Genomic DNA, 19261 nt, shown 5'->3' with positions numbered 1-19261 from the left:
GTAGAGCTCAAGAGAGTAATGCAGAGGCTTAGGAGGGTGATGAAGAGGCTCATGAGAGTGATGCAGAGGCTTGAGAGAGGGATGCAGGGGCTCAAGAGAGTTATGCAGAGGCTCAAGAGAATGATTCAGGGGATTAAGAGAGTGATGCTGAGGCTTAAGAGAGTGATGCAGAGGCTTAAAAAGAGGGATGCGGAGGCTCAAGAGAGGGATGCAGAGGCCCAAGAGAGGGATGTAGAGGCTCAAGTGAGGGATGCAGAGGCACAAGAGAGGGATGCAGAGGCTCTTGAGAGTGATGCAAAGGCTCAAGAGAGGGATGCAGAGGCTTAAGCGAGTGATGCAAAGGCTCAAGAGATGGATGCAGAGGCTCATGAGAGAAATGCAGGAGTTCAAGAGAGGGATGCAGAGACTCAAGAGAGTGAGGCAGAGGATCAAGAGAGTGATGCAGAGGATCAAGAGAGTGATGCAGAGGCTCTAGAGAGTGATACAGAGGCTCAGGAAAGTAATGCAGAGGCTTACGAGAGTGATGCAGATGATCAAGAGAGGGATGCAGAGGCTTAAGAGAATGTTGCAGAGGCTGAAGAGAGTGTTGCAGAGGCTTAAGAGAGTGATGCAGAGGCTTTAGAGAGTGATACAGAGGCTCAGGAGAGTGATGCAGAGGCTTACGAGAGTGATGCAGATGATCAAGAGAGGGATGCAGAGGCTGAAGAGAGTGATGCAGAGGCTGAAGAGAGTGATGCAGAGGCTCAAGAGAGTGATGCAGAGGCTTAAGAGAGTGATGCAGAGGCTCATGAGAGGGATGCAAAGGCTCAAAAAAGGGATGCAGGGGCTCACGAGAGTGATAGAGAATCTTAAGAGAGTGATTCAGAGGATTACGAGAGTGATGCAGAGGCTTAAGAGAGTGATGCAGAGGCTTACGAGAGTGAAGCAGAGGCTTACGAGAGTGGTGGAGAGGCTCAAGAGAGGGATGCAGAGACTCAAGAGAGGGATGAATAGGCTCAAGAGAGGGATGCAGAGGCTTAAAAGGGTGATGCAGAGGCTCAAGAGAGTGATGCAGAGGCTCAAGAGAGGGATGCAGGGGCTCAAGAGAGTAATGCAGAGGCTCAAGAGAGTGATTCAGAGGCTTACGAGAGGGATGTAGAGGCTCAAGAGAGTGATGCAGAGGCTCAAGAGAGTGATGCAGAGGCTCAAGAGAGAGATGCAGGGGCTTAAAAGAGTGATGCAGAGGTTCAAGAGAGTGATGCAGAGGCTCGAGAGAGTGATTCAGAGGCTTACGAGAGTGATGCATAGGCTTAAGAGAGTGATGCAGAGACTTAACAAAGTGATGCAGAGGCTCAAAAGAGGGATGCAGAGGCTTAAAAGGGTGATGCAGAGGCTCAGGAGAGTGATGCAGAGGCTCAAGAGAGGGATGCAGGGGCTCAAGAGAGTAATGCAGAGGCTCAAGAGAGTGATTCAGAGGCTTACGAGAGGGATGTAGAGGCTCAAGAGAGTGATGCAGAGGCTCAAGAGAGTGATGCAGAGGCTCAAGAGAGAGATGCAGGGGCTTAAAAGAGTGATGCAGAGGTTCAAGAGAGTGATGCAGAGGCTCGAGAGAGTGATTCAGAGGCTTACGAGAGTGATGCAGAGGCTGAAGAGAGTGTTGCAGAGGCTCAAGAGAGGGATGAAGAGGATGAAGAGAGTGAGGCAGAGGCTTAGGAGAGGGATGTAGAGGCTCAAGAGAGTAATGCAGAGGCTTAAGAGGGTGATGAAGAGGCTCATGAGAGTGATGCAGAGGCTTGAGAGAGGGATGCAGGGGCTCAAGAGAGTTATGCAGAGGCTCAAGAGAATGATTCAGGGGATTAAGAGAGTGATGCTGAGGCTTAAGAGAGTGATGCAGAGGCTTAAAAAGAGGGATGCGGAGGCTCAAGAGAGGGATGCAGAGGCCCAAGAGAGGGATGCAGAGGCTCAAGTGAGGGATGCAGAGGCACAAGAGAGGGATGCAGAGGCTCTTGAGAGTGATGCAAAGGCTCAAGAGAGGGATGCAGAGGCTTAAGAGAGTGATGCAAAGGCTCAAGAGATGGATGCAGAGGCTCATGAGAGAATGCAGGAGTTCAAGAGAGGGATGCAGAGACTCAAGAGAGTGAGGCAGAGGATCAAGAGAGTGATGTAGAGGATCAAGAGAGTGATGCAGAGGCTCTAGAGAGTGATACAGAGGCTCAGGAAAGTGATGCAGAGGCTTACGAGAGTGATGCAGATGATCAAGAGAGGGATGCAGAGGCTTAAGAGAATGTTGCAGAGGCTGAAGAGAGTGTTGCAGAGGCTTAAGAGAGTGATGCAGAGGCTTTAGAGAGTGATACAGAGGCTCAGGAGAGTGATGCAGAGGCTTACGAGAGTGATGCAGATGATCAAGAGAGGGATGCAGAGGCTGAAGAGAGTGATGCAGAGGCTGAAGAGAGTGATGCAGAGGCTCATGAGAGGGATGCAAAGGCTCAAAAAAGGGATGCAGGGGCTCACGAGAGTGATAGAGAATCTTAAGAGAGTGATTCAGAGGATTACGAGAGTGATGCAGAGGCTTAAGAGAGTGATGCAGAGGCTTACGAGAGTGAAGCAGAGGCTTACGAGAGTGGTGCAGAGGCTCAAGAGAGGGATGCAGAGACTCAAGAGAGGGATGAATAGGCTCAAGAGAGGGATGCAGAGGCTTAAGAGAGAGATGCAGAGGCAAAAGTGAGTGATGCAGGGGCACAAGAGAAAGATGTAGAGGCACTTGAGAGTGATTCAGAGGCTCAAGAGAGTGATGCAGAGGCTTAAGAGTGTGATGCAGAGGCTTAAGAGAGTGATTCAGAGGCTTACGAGAGTGATGCAAAGGCTTAAGAGAGTGATGCAGAGGCTTAAGAAAGTGATGCAGAGGCTCAAAAGAGGGATGCAGAGGCTTAAAAGGGTGACGCAGAGGCTCAGGAGAGTGATGCAGAGGCTCAAGAGAGGGATGCAAAGGCTGAAGAGAGTGATGCAGAGGCTCAAGAGAGTGATGCAGAGGCTCAAGAGAGTGATTCAGAGGATCAAGAGAGGGAAGCAGAGGCTTAAGAGAGTGATGCAGAGGCTGAAGAGAGTGATGCAGAGGCTCTAGTGAGTGATGCAGAGGCTCAAGAGAGTGATGCAGAGGCTCTAGAGAGTGATGCAGAGGCTCAAGAGAGTGATGCAGAGGCTCTAGAGAGTGATGCAGAGTATCAAGAGAGTGATGCAGAGGCTCGAGAGAGTGATTCAGAAGCTTACGTGAGTGATGCAGAGAATCAAGAGAGTGATGCAGAGGCTCGAGAGAGTTATGCAGAGGCCTCAAGAGAGGGATTCTCCCTCTCAAAACAAGGCAATATGGGAGTAAATAAACAAATTTGTGGCCACTGTAACAACTTCTTAAAGACGAAGGCAACGGGAATTGAATGTTATATCTGTAAGACTAGATTCCATTCAGCTTGTACAGGAGTGAGTAACACTACGGCACTGAGAGCTGGTCACTTGCTCTGGGTGTGTAAAAATGACCTGCCTGCCTGGAATATCCTAAAAAACCTTCTAGATAACATGACGCATGATCGGAAAACAACATTCATTGGAAGCCTACCAGCCATCTAGAAGGAGTGGGATAGGAACAACAATTCTAATATACAAGGGGCGGAGGCTATAGTCAGGGATGAAACTGAGGCTGAAACTCAGGAAGTTGTAAACTCTGACTCAGTAGGCCAGGATGTAGATGACAGTAAACTAGAAAGTGTACCAGACAGCACTGACAGCTCGATAGGTACAGACACCACGACGGTTCTCGATAGAGCAATTCAGAACAGAAGGACAGACTTATGCAAATTTTATGCAAAGGGCATAGCAGACATAGATATGCTGGTAATAAGAAAGGATTAGAATGCAGTTACCAACATCCCAAAAAATGTTTAAATATGCTTAGGAAAGGTGAGTGTCGATTTGGATCAATATGTTGGTTTTTCCATCCTGACATGTGCCAAACCTCACTGGAGGACAGAAAATGCTATGACCTTAGCTGCCCACACTTTCACGTGAAAGGCACGGAACGCTACATAAAGAGTGGCAAGCAGGATAATGAATTTGGAGGAAACTCTATAAATTTTTATACCAAACCGGCAGAGAATTCAAAAGGAGCAGCATGGAGAGTGTATGGAACTGGATGTCAGATCCACTTGCATTCCAGAATTACAGATACAATTACCCACCGAAAGGGAACTACAACTACGACAGAAAACTGCCCTACAACAATCAGTACTGGTCAGAACAAACTCATTATGTCCACGAATAATGGACTTGCCGAAAAAGTCTCCCATTCAAACTATCACTAATAGAGTAACCTCATTCATCTTGGCCAACATACAAGGACTGAAAACAAGAACAAACAACAAAGTACAGTTCATAAAGGGCCTCCTCACGGAGTCAAATGCAGTATTTGGAGCTTTCACAGAAACCCATGCAGGGGAATTGTTGGACAGTGAGATCTGGATTCCAGGATATAACCTATACAGGTGTGATAGGAAAATTAGGTCACATGGAGGAGTGGGTCTGTATATTAGGGAAGACCTTGTATGCTCGGAGCTCCTAAACGTTACAAATGAGGTGGTAGAAGTACTGGGATTAAAAATAGAGAAAATAAATTTAGTGATTATACTAATATACAAACCGCCAGATGCAACGGCTGAGGAATTCACAGAACAGATAAGCAAAATTGAGAATAGCCTTGATAATTTGGAGAACCCGATACCTGATATTATCTTCCTAGGTGACTTCAACTTGCCTAGTCTCAGGTGGAAAATGGCAAACAATAATATTATACCAGGAAATCTATCAGGACCTAACCAACTACAGATTAGAGAACTACTTAGATTCTGTGACAAATTTTCACTCAATCAGCAGATATCGGAGCCAACGAGAAAGGAAAATATTCTAGATCTGGTCTTTACGAACAATGAAGACATTATCAGAGACATTACGATATCAGATACCACATACTCAGATCACAAACTCATTGAAGTGCAAACGACCATCAATACTCAGAATAGACCTAAAACGTTGATAAAGCGAGAGGGGCTATTCAGTAAATTCAATTTTAATAATAAAAGGATAGACTGGGAGATAATAAACAGGGAACTTACAAACATTCCATGGGGAACTGTTCTAAATAATACAAGTCCTACAGAAGGAATAGAAAAACTGACTTCAGAAGCGTATCAAGTCTGTCTGAAACATGTTCCTTTGAGGAAAGCCAGAAAGAGATCTAACGTAGAAAGAGAACGCAGACGACACTATAAACGCAGGAAAAAAATAACGGAACTGCTTATGCAGACACGAATTTCCCGTCAAAGAAGGAATAATTTAAATAGGGAGATTGAAGAAATCGAGCGGAAATTGAAACACTCATATGAAACTGAAGAAAGGCAGTTAGAACAGAAAGCAATTCAGGAAATAAAGAAAAATCCAAAATATTTCTTCTCATATGCGAAATCAAAAGCAAAAACCACTGCCAGTATTGGACCTATTCGTACAAGTGAAGGTTCATACACGGAGGATGACAAAGAAATTAGTGAAATCCTAAAAAAGCAGTATGAGGACATGTTTAGCACTCCAATAAACAACATGAAGGTGGAAGATCCAGACAATTTCTTTATGCGGGATATTCAAACCCCTGTAAATATAACTAATATAAACACGAGCGCACTAAATTTTGAAAAAGAAATTGAAAACATGCCCATGAACTCGGCCCCAGGTCCAGACTCATGGAATTCAATATTTATAAAGAAATGCAAAGTGCCGGTAGCACAGGCACTCAGTATAGTGTGGAGGAAGAGCTTGGACACGGGGGAGATACTAGATGCACTTAAAGTAGCAGACATAGCCCCTCTACACAAGGGAGGGAGCAAAGCATTGGCGAAAAATTATAGACCAGTTGCACTAACATCGCACATCATAAAAGTATTTGAGAGAGTGATTAGGAGTCAGGTCACCAATTTCATGGAGACCAATGACCTTCACAACCCAGGCCAACATGGATTTCGAGCGGGAAGATCGTGCCTCTCACAGCTACTTGAGCACTACGACAAAGTCACTGAGGCATTAGAAGAGAAACGGAATACTGATGTGATATACACGGACTTCGCAAAGGCTTTCGATAAATGTGACCATGGCGTGATAGCACACAAAATGAAGTCAATGGGAATAACCGGTAAAGTAGGACGCTGGATACTCAGTTTTCTGTCAAACAGGACTCAGCGAGTAACTGTCAACCATATAAAATCTAGTCCAAGTGCAGTGAAAAGCTCTGTACCTCAGGGTACAGTCCTTGCACCGCTGCTTTTCCTTATTCTCATATCAGATATAGACAAAAATACAAGTCACAGCTTCGTATCATCCTTTGCAGATGACACAAATCAGTATGAAAATTACCTTGGCTGAGGACATTGAAAAACTTCAAGCTGATATTAATAAAGTTTTCGACTGGGCATCAGAAAATAACATGATGTTTAACAGTGATAAATTCCAGGTACTCAGGTACGGTAAAAATGAGGACCTTAAACATAATACAGAGTACAAAACACAATCAAATGTACCCATAGTAGGAAAACAGCATGTTAAGGATTTGGGAATAATAATGTCTGACGACCTAACGTTTAAGGAGCATAACCAAGCAAATATTGCGACAACCAAAAAAATGATAGGATGGATTACGAGAACTTTCAAATCCAGGGATCCCATCACAATGGTTGTACTCTTCAAGTAACTTGTGTTGTCCCGTCTTGAGTACTGCTCAGTACTCACTTCCCCTTCAGAGCAGGAGAGATTGCTGAAATAGAGGGAATACAGAGAACATATACGGCACGCATAGACGCAATAAAGCACCTAAAATATTGGGATCGTCTCAAAGCCCTCCAAATGTACTCACTAGAAAGAAGACGAGAGAGATATCAAATAATATACACCTGGAAGATACTGGAGGGCCAAGTACCAAATCTACACAGTAAAATAACAACGTACTGGAGTGAACGACATGGAAGAAAATGTAGAATAGAACCAGTGAAGAGCAGAGGTGCCATAGGCACAATCAGAGAACACTGTATAAACATCAGAGGTCCGCGGTTGTTAAACGTCCTCCCAGCAAGCATAAGAAATATTGCCGGAACAACCGTGGACATTTTCAAGAGGAAATTAGATTTATTCCTCAAAGGAGTGCCGGACCAACCGGGCTGTGGTGGGTATGTGGGCCTGCGGGCCGCTCCAAGCAACAGCCTGGTGGACCAAACTCTCAAAAGTCGAGCCTGGCCTCGGGCCGGGCTTGGGGAGTAGAACAACTCCCAGAACCCCATCAACCAGGTATCAACCAGAGTGAATCAGAGGCTTAAGAGAGTGAGGCAGAGGCTTAGGAGAGGGATGCAGAGGCTCAAGAGAGTAATGCAGAGGCTTAAGAGGGTGATGCAGAGGCTCAAGAGAGTGATGTAGAGGCTTGAGAGAGGTATGCAGGGGCTCAAGAGAGTGATGCAGAGGCTCAAGAGAGTGATTCAGAGGCTTAAGAGAGTGATGCAGAGGCTTAAGAGAGTGATGCAGAGGCTTAAGAGAGTGATACAGAGGCTTAGAAAGAGGGATGCGGAGGCTCAAGAGAGGGATGCAGAGGCCCAAGAGAGGGATGCAGAGGCTCAAGTGAGGGATGCAGAGGCACAAGAGAGGGATGCAGAGGCTCTTGAGAGTGATGCAGAGGCTCAAGAGAGGGATGCAGAGGCTTAAGAGAGTGATGCAAAGGCTCAAGAGATAGATGCAGAGGCTCATGAGAGAGATGCAGGAGTTCAAGAGAGGGATGCAGAGTCTCAAGAGAGTGAGGCAGAAGATCAAGAGAGGGATGCAGAGGATCAAGAGAGTGATGCAGATGCTTAAGAGAGGAATGCAGAGGCTGAAGAGAATGATGCAGAGGCTTAAGAGAGGGATGCAGAGGCTGAAGAGAATGATGCAGAGGCTTAGGAGAGGGATGCACAGGCTTAAGAGAGGGATGCAGAGGGGTCAACAGAGTGATTCAGAGGCTTACGAGAGTGATGTAGAGGCTTAAGAGAGTGATGCAGAGGCTTAAGAGCGGAATGCAGAGGTTCAAGAGAGGGATGCAGAGGCTCAAAAGAAGGGGGTCAGAGGCTCAGGAGAGGCATGCAGAGGCTCAAGTGATGGAAGCAGAGGCACAAGAGAGGGATGCAGAGGCTCTTGAGAGTGATGCAGAGGCTCAAGAGAGGGATGCAGAGGCTTAAGAGAGTGATGCAGAGGCTTAACAAAGTGATGCAGAGGCTCAAAAGAGGGATGCAGAGGCTTAAAAGGGTGATGCAGAGGCTCAAGAGAGTGATGCAGAGGCTCAAGAGAGGGATGCAGGGGCTCAAGAGAGTAATGCAGAGGCTCAAGAGAGTGATTCAGAGGCTTAAGCGAGGGATGTAGAGGCTCAAGAGAGTGATGCAGATGCTCAAGAGAGTGATGCAGAGGCTCAAGAGAGAGATGCAGGGGCTCAAGAGAGTGACTCAGAGGTTCAAGAGAGTGATGCAGAGGCTCGAGAGAGTGATTCAAAGGCTTACGAGAGTGATGCAGAGGCTGAAGAGAGTGTTGCAGAGGCTCAACAGAGGGATGAAGAGGATGAAAAGAGTGATGCAGAGGCTCAAGAGAGGGATGCAGAGGCTCAAGAGAGTGATGCAGAGGCTTAAGAGAGGGATGCAGAGGCTTAAGAGAGTGATGCAAAGGCTCAAGAGATAAATGCAGAGGCTCATGAGAGAGATGCAGGAGTTCAAGAGAGGGATGCAGAGGCTCAAGAGAGAGAGGCAGAGGATCAAGAGAGTGATGCAGAGGATCAAGAGAGGGAAGCAGAGGCTTAAGAGAGGGGATGCAGAGGCTCAACAGAGTAATTCAGAGGCTTAGGAGAGTGATGCAGAGGCTTAGGAGAGTGATGCAGAGGCTTAAGAGAGGGATGCAGAGGCTCAAGAGAGGGATGCAGAGGCTCAAGAGAGGGATGCAGAGGCTCAAGAGAGGGATGCAGAGGCTCAAGTGATGGAAGCAGAGGCATAAGAGAGGGATGCAGAGGATCTTGAGAGTGACGCAGATGCTCAAGAGAGGGATGCAGAGGCTCATGAGAGTGATGCAAAGGCTCACGTGAAGGATGCAGAGGCTCATGGGAGAGATGCAGGAGTTCAACAGAGGGATGCAGAGGATCAAGAGAGTGATGCAGATGCTTAAGAGAGGAATGCAGAGGCTGAAGAGAATGATGCAGAGGCTTAAGAGAGGGATGCAGAGGCTGAAGAGAATGATGCAGAGGCTTAGGAGAGGGATGCACAGGCTTAAGAGAGGGATGCAGAGGGTCAACAGAGTGATTCAGAGGCTTACGAGAGTGATGTAGAGGCTTAAGAGAGTGATGCAGAGGCTTAAGAGCGGAATGCAGAGGTTCAAGAGAGGGATGCAGAGGCTCAAAGGAAGGGGGTCAGAGGCTCAGGAGAGGGATGCAGAGGCTCAAGTGATGGAAGCAGAGGCACAAGAGAGGGATGCAGAGGCTCTTGAGAGTGATGCAGAGGCTCAAGAGAGGGATGCAGAGGCTCATGAGAGTGATTCAGAGGCTTACGAGAGTGATGCAGAGGCTTAAGAGAGTGATGCAGAGGCTTTACAAAGTGATGCAGAGGCTCAAAAGAAGGATGCAGAGGCTTAAAAGGGTGATGCAGAGGCTCAAGAGAGTGATGCAGAGGCTCAAGAGAGGGATGCAGGGGCTCAAGAGAGTAATGCAGAGGCTCAAGAGAGTGATTCAGAGGCTTACGAGAGGGATGTAGAGGCTCAAGAGAGTGATGCAGATGCTAAAGAGAGTGATGCAGAGGCTCAAGAGAGAGATGCAGGGGCTTAAGAGAGTGATGCTGAGGTTCAAGAGAGTGATGCAGAGGCTCGAGAGAGTGATTCAAAGGCTTACGAGAGTGATGCAGAGGCTGAAGAGAGTGTTGCAGAGGCTCAACAGAGGGATGAAGAGGATGAAAAGAGTGATGCAGAGGCTCAAGAGAGTGATGCAGAGGCTTAAGAGAGTGAGTCAGAGGCTTAGGAGAGGGATGCTGAGGCTCAAGAGAGTAATGCAGAGGCTTAAGAGGGTGATGCAGAGGCTCATGAGAGTGATGCAGAGGCTTGAGAGAGGGATGCAGGTGCTCAAGAGAGTTATGCAGAGGCTCAAGAGAGTGATTCAGGGGCTTAAGAGAGTGATGCTGAGGCTTAAGAGAGTGATGCAGAGGCTTAAAAAGAGGGATGCGGAGGCTCAAGAGAGGGATGCAGAGGCCCAAGAGAGGGATGCAGAGGCTCAAGTGAGGGATGCAGAGGCACAAGAGAGGGATGCAGAGGCTCTTAAGAAGGATGCAGAGGCTCAAGAGAGGGATGCAGAGGCTTAAGAGAGTGATGCAAAGGCTCACGTGATTGATGCAGAGGCTCATGAGAGAGATGCAGGAGTTCAAGAGAGGGATGCAGAGGCTCAAGAGAGTGAGGCAGAGGATCAAGAGAGTGATGCAGAGGATCAAGAGAGGGAAGCAGAGGCTTAAGAGAGTGATGCAGAGGCTGAAGAGAGTGATGCAGAGGCTCTAGAGAGTGATACAGAGGCTCAGGAGAGTGATGCAGAGGCATACGAGAGTGATGCAGATGATCAAGAGAGGGATGCAGAGGCTTAAGAGAATGATGCAGAGGCTAAAGAGAGTGTTGCAGAGGCTTAAGAGAGTGATGCAGAGGCTTTAGAGAGTGATACAGAGGCTCAGGAGAGTGATGCAGAGGCATACGAGAGTGATGCAGATGATCAAGAGAGGGATGCAGAGGCTCAAGAGAGTGATGCAGAGGCTGAAAGAGTGATGCAGAGGCTCAAGAGAGTGATGCAGAGGCTTAAGAGAGTGATGTAGAGGCTCATGAGAGGGATGCAAAGGCTCAAGAAAAGGATGCAGGGGCTCATGAGAGGGATGCAGTGGCTCAAGTGAGGGATGCAGAGGAGCATGAGAGGGATGCATAGGCTCTTGAGAGTGATGCAGAGGCTCAAGAGAGGGATACAGCGGCTTAAGCGAGTGATGCAAAGGCTCAAAAGAGGGATGCAAAGGCTCATGAGAGGGATGCAGGAGTTCACGAGAGAGATGCAGAGGCTCAGGAAAGGGATGCAGAGTCTTAAGGAAGTGATGCAGAGGCTCAAAAGAGGAATGCAGAGGCTTAAGAGTGTGATGCAGAGGCTCAAGAGAGTGATGCAGAGGCTCAATAGAGGGATGCAGGGGCTCAAGAGAGTGATAGAGAGGCTTAAGAGAGTGATTCAGAGGATTACGAGAGTGATGCAGAGGCTTAAGAGAGTGATGCAGAGGCTTACGAGAGTGAAGCAGAGGCTTACGAGAGTGGTGCAGAGGCTCTAGAGAGGGATGCAGAGGCTCAAGAGAGGGATGAATAGGTTCAAGAGAGGGATGCAGAGGCTTAAGAGAGAGATGCAGAGGCTAAAGTGAGTGATGCAGAGGCACAAGAGAAAGATGTAGAGGCACTTGAGAGTGATTTAGAGGCTCAAAAGAGTGATGCAACGGCTTAAGAGTGTGATGCAGAGGATAAAGAGAGTGATTCAGAGGCTTACGAGAGTGATGCAAAGGCTTAAGAGAGTGATGCAGAGGCTTAAGAAAGTGATGCAGAGGTTCAAAAGAGGGATGCAGAGGCTTAAAAGGGTGACGCAGAGGCTCAGGAGAGTGATGCAGAGGCTCAAGAGAGGGATGCAGGGGCTGAAGAGAGTGATGCAGAGGCTCATGAGAGTGATGCAGAGGATCGAGAGAGTGATTCAGAGGATCAAGAGAGGGAAGCAGAGGCTTAAGAGAGTGATGCAGAGGCTGAAGAGAGTGATGCAGAGGCTCTAGTGAGTGATACAGAGGCTCAAGAGAGTGATGCAGAGGCTCGAGAGAGTGATTCAGAAGCTTACGAGAGTGACGCAGAGAATGAAGAGTGATGCAGAGGCTCGAGAGAGTTATGCAAAGGCCTCACTAGAGGGATTCAGAGGCTTACGAGATTGATGCAGAGGCTTACGAGATTGATGCAGAGGCTGAAGAGAGTGTTGCAGAAGCTCAAGAGAGGGATGAAGAAACTGAAGAGAATGATGCAGAGGCTAAAGAGAGGAAAACAGGGGCTCAAGAGAGTGATGCAGAGGCTTAAGAGAGTGAGGCAGAGGCTTAGGAGAGGGATGCAGAGGCTCAAGAGACTAATGCAGAGGCTTAAGAGGGTGATGCAGAGGCTCAAGAGAGTGATGCAGAGGCTTGAGAGAGGTATGCAGGGGCTCAAGAGAGTGATGCAGAGGCTCAAGAGAGTGATTCAGAGGCTTAAGAGAGTGATGCAGAGGCTTAAGAGAGTGATGCAGAGGCTTAAGAGAGTGATGCAGAGGATTAAAAAGAGGGAGGCGGAGGCTCAAGAGAGGGATGCAGAGGCCCAAGAAAGGGATGCAGAGGGTCAAGTGAGGGATGCAGAGGCACAAGAGAGGGATGCAGAGGCTCTTGAGAGTGATGCAGAGGCTCAGAGAGGGATGCAGAGGCTTAAGAGAGTGATGCAAAGGCTCAAGAGATGGATGCAGAGGCTCATGAGAGAGATGCAGGAGTTCAAGAGAGGGATGCAGAGGCTCAAGAGAGTGAGGCAAAGGATCAAGAGAGTGATGCAGAGGATCAAGAGAGGGAAGCAGAGGCTTAAGATAGTGATGCAGAGGCTGAAGAGAGTGATGCAGAGGCTCTAGAGAGTGATACAGAGGCTCAGGAGAGTGATGCAGAGGCTTACGAGAGTGATGCAGATGATCAAGAGAGGGATGCAGAGGCTTAAGAGAATTATGCAGAGGCTGAAGAGAGTGTTGCAGAGGCTTAAGAGAGTGATGCAGAGGCTTTGGAGAGTGATACAGAGTCTCAGGGGAGTGATGCAGAGGCTTATGAGAGTGATGCAGATGATCAAGAGAGGGATGCAGAGGCTCAAGAGAGTGATGCAGAGGCTGAAGAGAGTGATGCAGAGGCTCAAGAGAGTGATGCAGAGGCTTAAGAGAGTGATGCAGAGGCTCATGAGATGGATGCAAAGGCTCAAGAAAGGGATGCAGGGGCTCACGAGAGGGATGCAGTGGCTCAAGTGAGGGATGCAGAGGCACATGAGAGGGATGCATAGGCTCTTGAGAGTGATGCAGAGGCTAGAGAGAGGGATACAGAGGCTTAAGCAAGTGATGCAAAGGCTCAAGAGAGAGATGTAAAGGCTCATGAGAGGGATGCAGGAGTTCACGAGAGAGATGCAGAGGCTCAAGAAAGGGATGCAGAGTCTTAAAAAAGTGATGCAGAGGCTCAAAAGAGGGATGCAGAGGCTTAAGAGGGTGATGCAGAGGCTCATGAGAGTGATGCAGAGGCTTGAGAGAGGGATGCAGGGGCTCAAGGGAGTTATGCAGAGGCTCAAGAGAGTGATTCAGGGGCTTAAGAGAGTGATGCTGAGGCTTAAGAGAGTGATGCAGAGGCTTAAAAAGAGGGATGCGGAGGCTCAAGAGAGGGATGCAGAGGCCCAAGAGAGGGATGCAGAGGCTCAAGTGAGGGATGCAGAGGCACAAGAGAGGGATGCAGAGGCTCTTAAGAGTGATGCAGAGGCTCAAGAGAGGGATGCAGAAGCTTAAGAGAGTGATGCAAAGGCTCACGTGATGGATGCAGAGGCTCATGAGAGAGATGCAGGAGTTCAAGAGAGGGATGCAGAGGCTCAAGAGAGTGAGGCAGAGGATCAAGAGAGTGATGCAGAGGATCAAGAGAGGGAAGCAGAGGCATACGAGAGTGATGCAGAGGCTGAAGAGAGTGATGCAGAGGCTCTAGAGAGTGATACAGAGGCTCAGGAGAGTGATGCAGAGGCTTACGAGAGTGATGCAGATGATCAAGAGAGGGATGCAGAGGCTTAAGAGAATGATGCAGAGGCTGAAGAGAGTGTTGCAGAGGCTTAAGAGAGTGATGCAGAGGCTTTAGAGAGTGATACAGAGGCTCAGGAGAGTGATGCAGAGGCATACGAGAGTGATGCAGATGATCAAGAGAGGGATGCAGAGGCTCAAGAGAGTGATGCAGAGGCTGAAAGAGTGATGCAGAGGCTCAAGAGAGTGATGCAGAGGCTTAAGAGAGTGATGCAGAGGCTCATGAGAGGGATGCAAAGGCTCAAGAAAGGGATGCAGGGGCTCATGAGAGGGATAGAGTGGCTCAAGTGAGGGATGCAGAGGAGCATGAGAGGGATGCATAGGCTCTTGAGAGTGATGCAGAGGCTCAAGAGAGGGATACAGAGGCTTAAGCGAGTGATGCAAAGGCTCAAGAGAGGGATGCAAAGGCTCATGAGAGGGATGCAGGAGTTCACGAGAGAGATGCAGAGGCTCAGGAAAGGGATGCAGAGTCTTAAGGAAGTGATGCAGAGGCTCAAAAGAGGAATGCAGAGGCTTAAGAGTGCGATGCAGAGGCTCAAGAGAGTGATGCAGAGGCTCAATAGAGGGATGCAGGGGCTCAAGAGAGTGATAGAGAGGCTTAAGAGAGTGATTCAGAGGATTATGAGAGTGATGCAGAGGCTTAAGAGAGTGATGCAGAGGCTCATGAGAGGGATGCAAAGGCTCAAGAAAGGGATGCAGGGGCTCATGAGAGGGATGCAGTGGCTCAAGTGAGGGATGCAGAGGAGCATGAGAGGGATGCATAGGCTCTTGAGAGTGATGCAGAGGCTCAAGAGAGGGATACAGAGGCTTAAGCGAGTGATGCAAAGGCTCAAGAGAGGGATGCAAAGGCTCATGAGAGGGATGCAGGAGTTCACGAGAGAGATGCAGAGGCTCAGGAAAGGGATGCAGAGTCTTAAGGAAGTGATGCAGAGGCTCAAAAGAGGAATGCAGAGGCTTAAGACTGTGATGCAGAGGCTCAAGAGAGTGATGAGGCTCAATAGAGGGATGCAGGGGCTCAAGAGAGTGATAGAGAGGCTTAAGAGAGTGATTCAGAGGATTAAGAGAGTGATGCAGAGGCTTAAGAGAGTGATGCAGAGGCTTACGAGAGTGAAGCAGAGGCTTACGAGAGTGGTGCAGAGGCTCTAGAGAGGGATGCAGAGGCTCAAGAGAGGGATGAATAGGTTCTAGAGAGGGATGCAGAGGCTTAAGAGAGAGATGCAGAGGCTAAAGTGAGTGATGCAGAGGCACAAGAGAAAGATGTAGAGGCACTTGAGAGTGATTCAGAGGCTCAAAAGAGTGATGCAGAGGCTTAAGAGAGGGATGCAGGGGCTGAAGAGAGTGATGCAGAGGCTCATGAGAGTGATGCAGAGGCTCGAGAGAGTGATTCAGAGGATCAAGAGAGGGAAGCAGAGGCTTAAGAGAGTGATGCAGAGGCTGAAGAGAGTGATGCAGAGGCTCTAGTGAGTGATGCAGAGGCTCAAGAGAGTGATGCAGAGGCTCAAGAGAGTGATGCAGAGTATCAAGAGAGTGATGCAGAGGCTCGAGAGAGTGATTCAGAAGCTTACGAGAGTGATCCAGAGAATCAAGAGTGATGCAGAGGCTCGAGAGAGTTATGCAGAGGCCTCACGAGAGGGATTCAGAGGCTTACGAGATTGATGCAGAGGCTGAAGAGAGTGTTGCAGAAGCTCAAGAGAGGGATGAAGAGACTGAAGAGAATGATGCAGAGGCTAAAGAGAGGAAAACAGGGGCTCAAGAGAGTGATGCAGAGGCTTAAAAGAGTGAGGCAGAGGCTTAGGAGAGGGATGCAGAGGCTTAAAAGAGTGAGGCAGAGGCTTAGGAGAGGGATGCAGAGGCTCAAGAGACTAATGCAGAGGCTTAAGAGGGTGATGCAGAGGCTCAAGAGAGTGATGCAGAGGCTTGAGAAAGGTATGCAGGGGCTCAAGAGAGTGATGCAGAGGCTCAAGAGAGTGATTCAGAGGCTTAAGAGAGTGATGCAGAGGCTTAAGAGAGTGATGCAGAGGCTTAAGAGAGTGATGCAGAGGATTAAAAAGAGGGATGCGGAGGCTCAAGAGAGGGATGCAGAGGCCCAAGAAAGGGATGCAGAGGCTCAAGTGAGGGATGCAGAGGCACAAGAGAGGGATACAGAGGCTCTTGAGAGTGATGCAGAGGCTCAAGAGAGGGATGCAGAGGCTTAAGAGAGTGATGCAAAGGCTCAAGAGATGGATGCAGAGGCTCATGAGAGAGATGCAGGAGTTCAAGAGAGGGATGCAGAGGCTCAAGAGAGTGAGGCAGAGGATCAAGAGAGTGATGCAGAGGATCAAGAGAGGGAAGCAGAGGCTTAAGATAGTGATGCAGAGGCTGAAGAGAGTGATGCAGAGGCTCTAGAGAGTGATACAGAGGCTCAGGAGAGTGATGCAGAAGCATACGAGAGTGATGCAGATGATCAAGAGAGGGATGCAGAGGCTTAAGAGAATGATGCAGAGGCTGAAGAGAGTGTTGCAGAGGCTTAAGAGAGTGATGCAGAGGCTTTAGAGAGTGATACAGAGGCTCAGGAGAGTGATGCAGAGGCTTATGAGAGTGATGCAGATGATCAAGAGAGGGATGCAGAGGCTCAAGAGAGTGATGCAGAGGCTGAAGAGAGTGATGCAGAGGCTCAAGAGAGTGATGCAGAGGCTTAAGAGAGTGATGCAGAGGCTCATGAGATGGATGCAAAGGCTCAAGAAAGGGATGCAGGGGCTCACGAGAGGGATGCAGTGGCTCAAGTGAGGGATGCAGAGGCACATGAGAGGGATGCATAGGCTCTTGAGAGTGATGCAGAGGCTAGAGAGAGGGATGTAGAGGCTTAAGCAAGTGATGCAAAGGCTCAAGAGAGAGATGCAAAGGCTCAGGAGAGGGATGCAGGAGTTCACGAGAGAGATGCAGAGGCTCAAGAAAGGGATGCAGAGGCTTAAGAGTGTGATGCAGAGGCTCAAGAGAGTGATGCAGAGGCTCAATAGAGGGATGCAGGGGCTCAAGAGAGTGATAGAGAGGCTTAAGCGAGTGATTCAGAGGATTACGAGAGTGATGCAGAGGCTTAAGAGAGTGATGCAGAGGCTTACGAGAGTGAAGCAGAGGCTTACGAGAGTGGTGCAGAGGCTCAAGAGAGGGATGCAGAGGCTCAAGAGAGGGATGAATAGGCTCAAGAGAGGGATGCAGAGGCTTAAGAGAGAGATGCAGAGGCTAAAGTGAGTGATGCAGAGGCACAAGAGAAAGATGTAGAGGCTCTTGAGAGTAATTCAGAGGCTCAAGAGAGTGATGCAAAGGCTTAAGAGAGTGATGCAGAGGCTTAAGAAAATGATGCAGAGGCTCAAAAGAGGGATGCAGAGGCTTAAAAGGGTGACGCAGAGGCTCAGGAGAGTGATGCAGAGGCTCATGAGAGGGATGCAGGGGCTGAAGAGAGTGATGCAGAGGCTCAAGAGAGTGATGCAGAGGCTCAAGAGAGTGATTCAGAGGATCAAGAGATGGAAGCAAAGGCTTAAGAGAGTGATGCAGAGGCGGAAGAGAGTGATGCAGAGGCTCTAGTGAGTGATGCAGAGGCTCAAGAGAGTGATGCAGAGGCTCAAGAGAGTGATGCAGAGTATCAAGAGAGTAATGCAGAGGCTCGAGAGAGTGATTCAGAAGCTTATGAGAGTGATGCAGAGAATCAAGAGAGTGATGCAGAGGCTCGAGAGAGTTATGCATAGGCCTCAAGAGAGGGATTCAGAGGCTTACGAGAGTGATGCGGAGGCTGAAGAGAGTGTTGCAGAGGCTCAAGAGAGGGATGAAGAGAATGAAGAGAATGATGCAGAGGCTCAAGGGAGGAAAACAGTGGCTCATGAGAGTGATGCAGAGGCTTAGGAGAGTGAGGCAGAGGCTTAGGAGAGGGATGCAGAGGCTGAAGAGAGTAATGCAGAGGCTTATGAGGGTCATGCAGAGGCTCAAGAGAGTGATGCTGAGGCTTGAGAGAGGTATGCAGGGGCTCAAGAGAGTGATGCAGAGGCTCAAGAAGTGATTCAGAGGCTTAAGAGAGTGATGCAGAGGCTTAAGAGAGTGATGCAGAGGCTTAAGAGACTGATGCAGAGGCTTAAGAGAGGGATGCAGAGGCTCAAGTGAGGGATGCTGAGGCCCAAGAGAGGGATGCAGAGGCACAAGAGAGAGATGCAGAGGCTCAAGTTAGGGATGCAGTGGCACAAGAGAGGAATTCAGAGGCTCTTGAGAGTGATGCAGAGGCTCAAGAGAGGGATGCAGAGGCTTAACAGAGTGATGCAAAGGCTCAAGAGTGGGATGCAGAGGCTCATGAGAGGGATGCAGGAGTTCAAGAGAAGGATGCAGAGGCTCAAGAGAGTGATTCAGAGGATTACGAGAGTGATGCAGAGGCTTATTAGGAGGGTGATGCAGAGGCTTAAGAGAGGGATGCAGAGGCTCAAGCGAGGGATGCAGAGGCTCAAGAGAGGGATGTAGGGGCTCAAGAGAGGGATGCAAAGGCTCAAGTGAGGGATGCAGAGGCACAAGAGAGGGATGCAGAGGCTCTTGAGAGTGACGCAGAGGCTCAAGAGAAGGATGCAGAGGCTTAATAGAGTGATGCAAAGGCTCAAGAGAGAGATGCAGAGGCTCATGAGAGGGATGCAGGAGTTCAAGAGAGTGATGCAGAGGCTAGAGAAAGTAATGCAGAGGCTTGAGAAAGTGAAGCAGAAGCTCAAAAAAGGGATGCAGAGGCTTAACAGAGTGATGCAGAAGCTAAAGAGAGTGTTGCAGAGGCTTAAGAGAGGGATGCAGAGGCTCAAGAGAGTGATGCAAAGGCTCAAGAGAGTGATGCAGAGGCTGAAGAGAGTGTTGCAGAGGCTTAAGAGAAGGATGCAGAGGCTCAAGAGAGGGATGCAAAGGCTTAAGAGAGTAATGCAAAGGCTGAAGAGAGTGTTGCAGAGGCTTAAGAGAGGGATGCAGAGGCTCAAGAGAGTGATGCAAAGGCTCAAGAGAGTGGTGCAGAGGCTTAAGAGAGGGATGCTGAGGCTGAAGAGAGGGATGTAGAGGCTCAAGAGAGTGATGCAGAGGCTCAAGAGAGTGATGCAGAGGCTGAAGAGAGAGATGCAAAGGCTTAAGAGAGTGATGCAGAGGTTCAAGAGAGTGATGCAGAGGCTCGAGAGAATGATGTAGAGGCTTCCCAGCAAACAATTTTAGGTTGCTACAACATATCTGGAAAGTATTTGAAAGGATTGGAAACGTTTGTTTTATCGTATCAGATACGATATTGTGTGTGGACTTAAATAGGTTTCCAAAACTTATAACCAAGACATATGTATCTAACACTAATTTGAGATGTTG

This window comes from Procambarus clarkii, chromosome 32, assembly GCF_040958095.1.
Source record: "Procambarus clarkii isolate CNS0578487 chromosome 32, FALCON_Pclarkii_2.0, whole genome shotgun sequence".
NCBI lineage: Eukaryota > Metazoa > Arthropoda > Malacostraca > Decapoda > Cambaridae > Procambarus > Procambarus clarkii.
Note: the sequence above shows the minus strand (reverse complement) of the source record.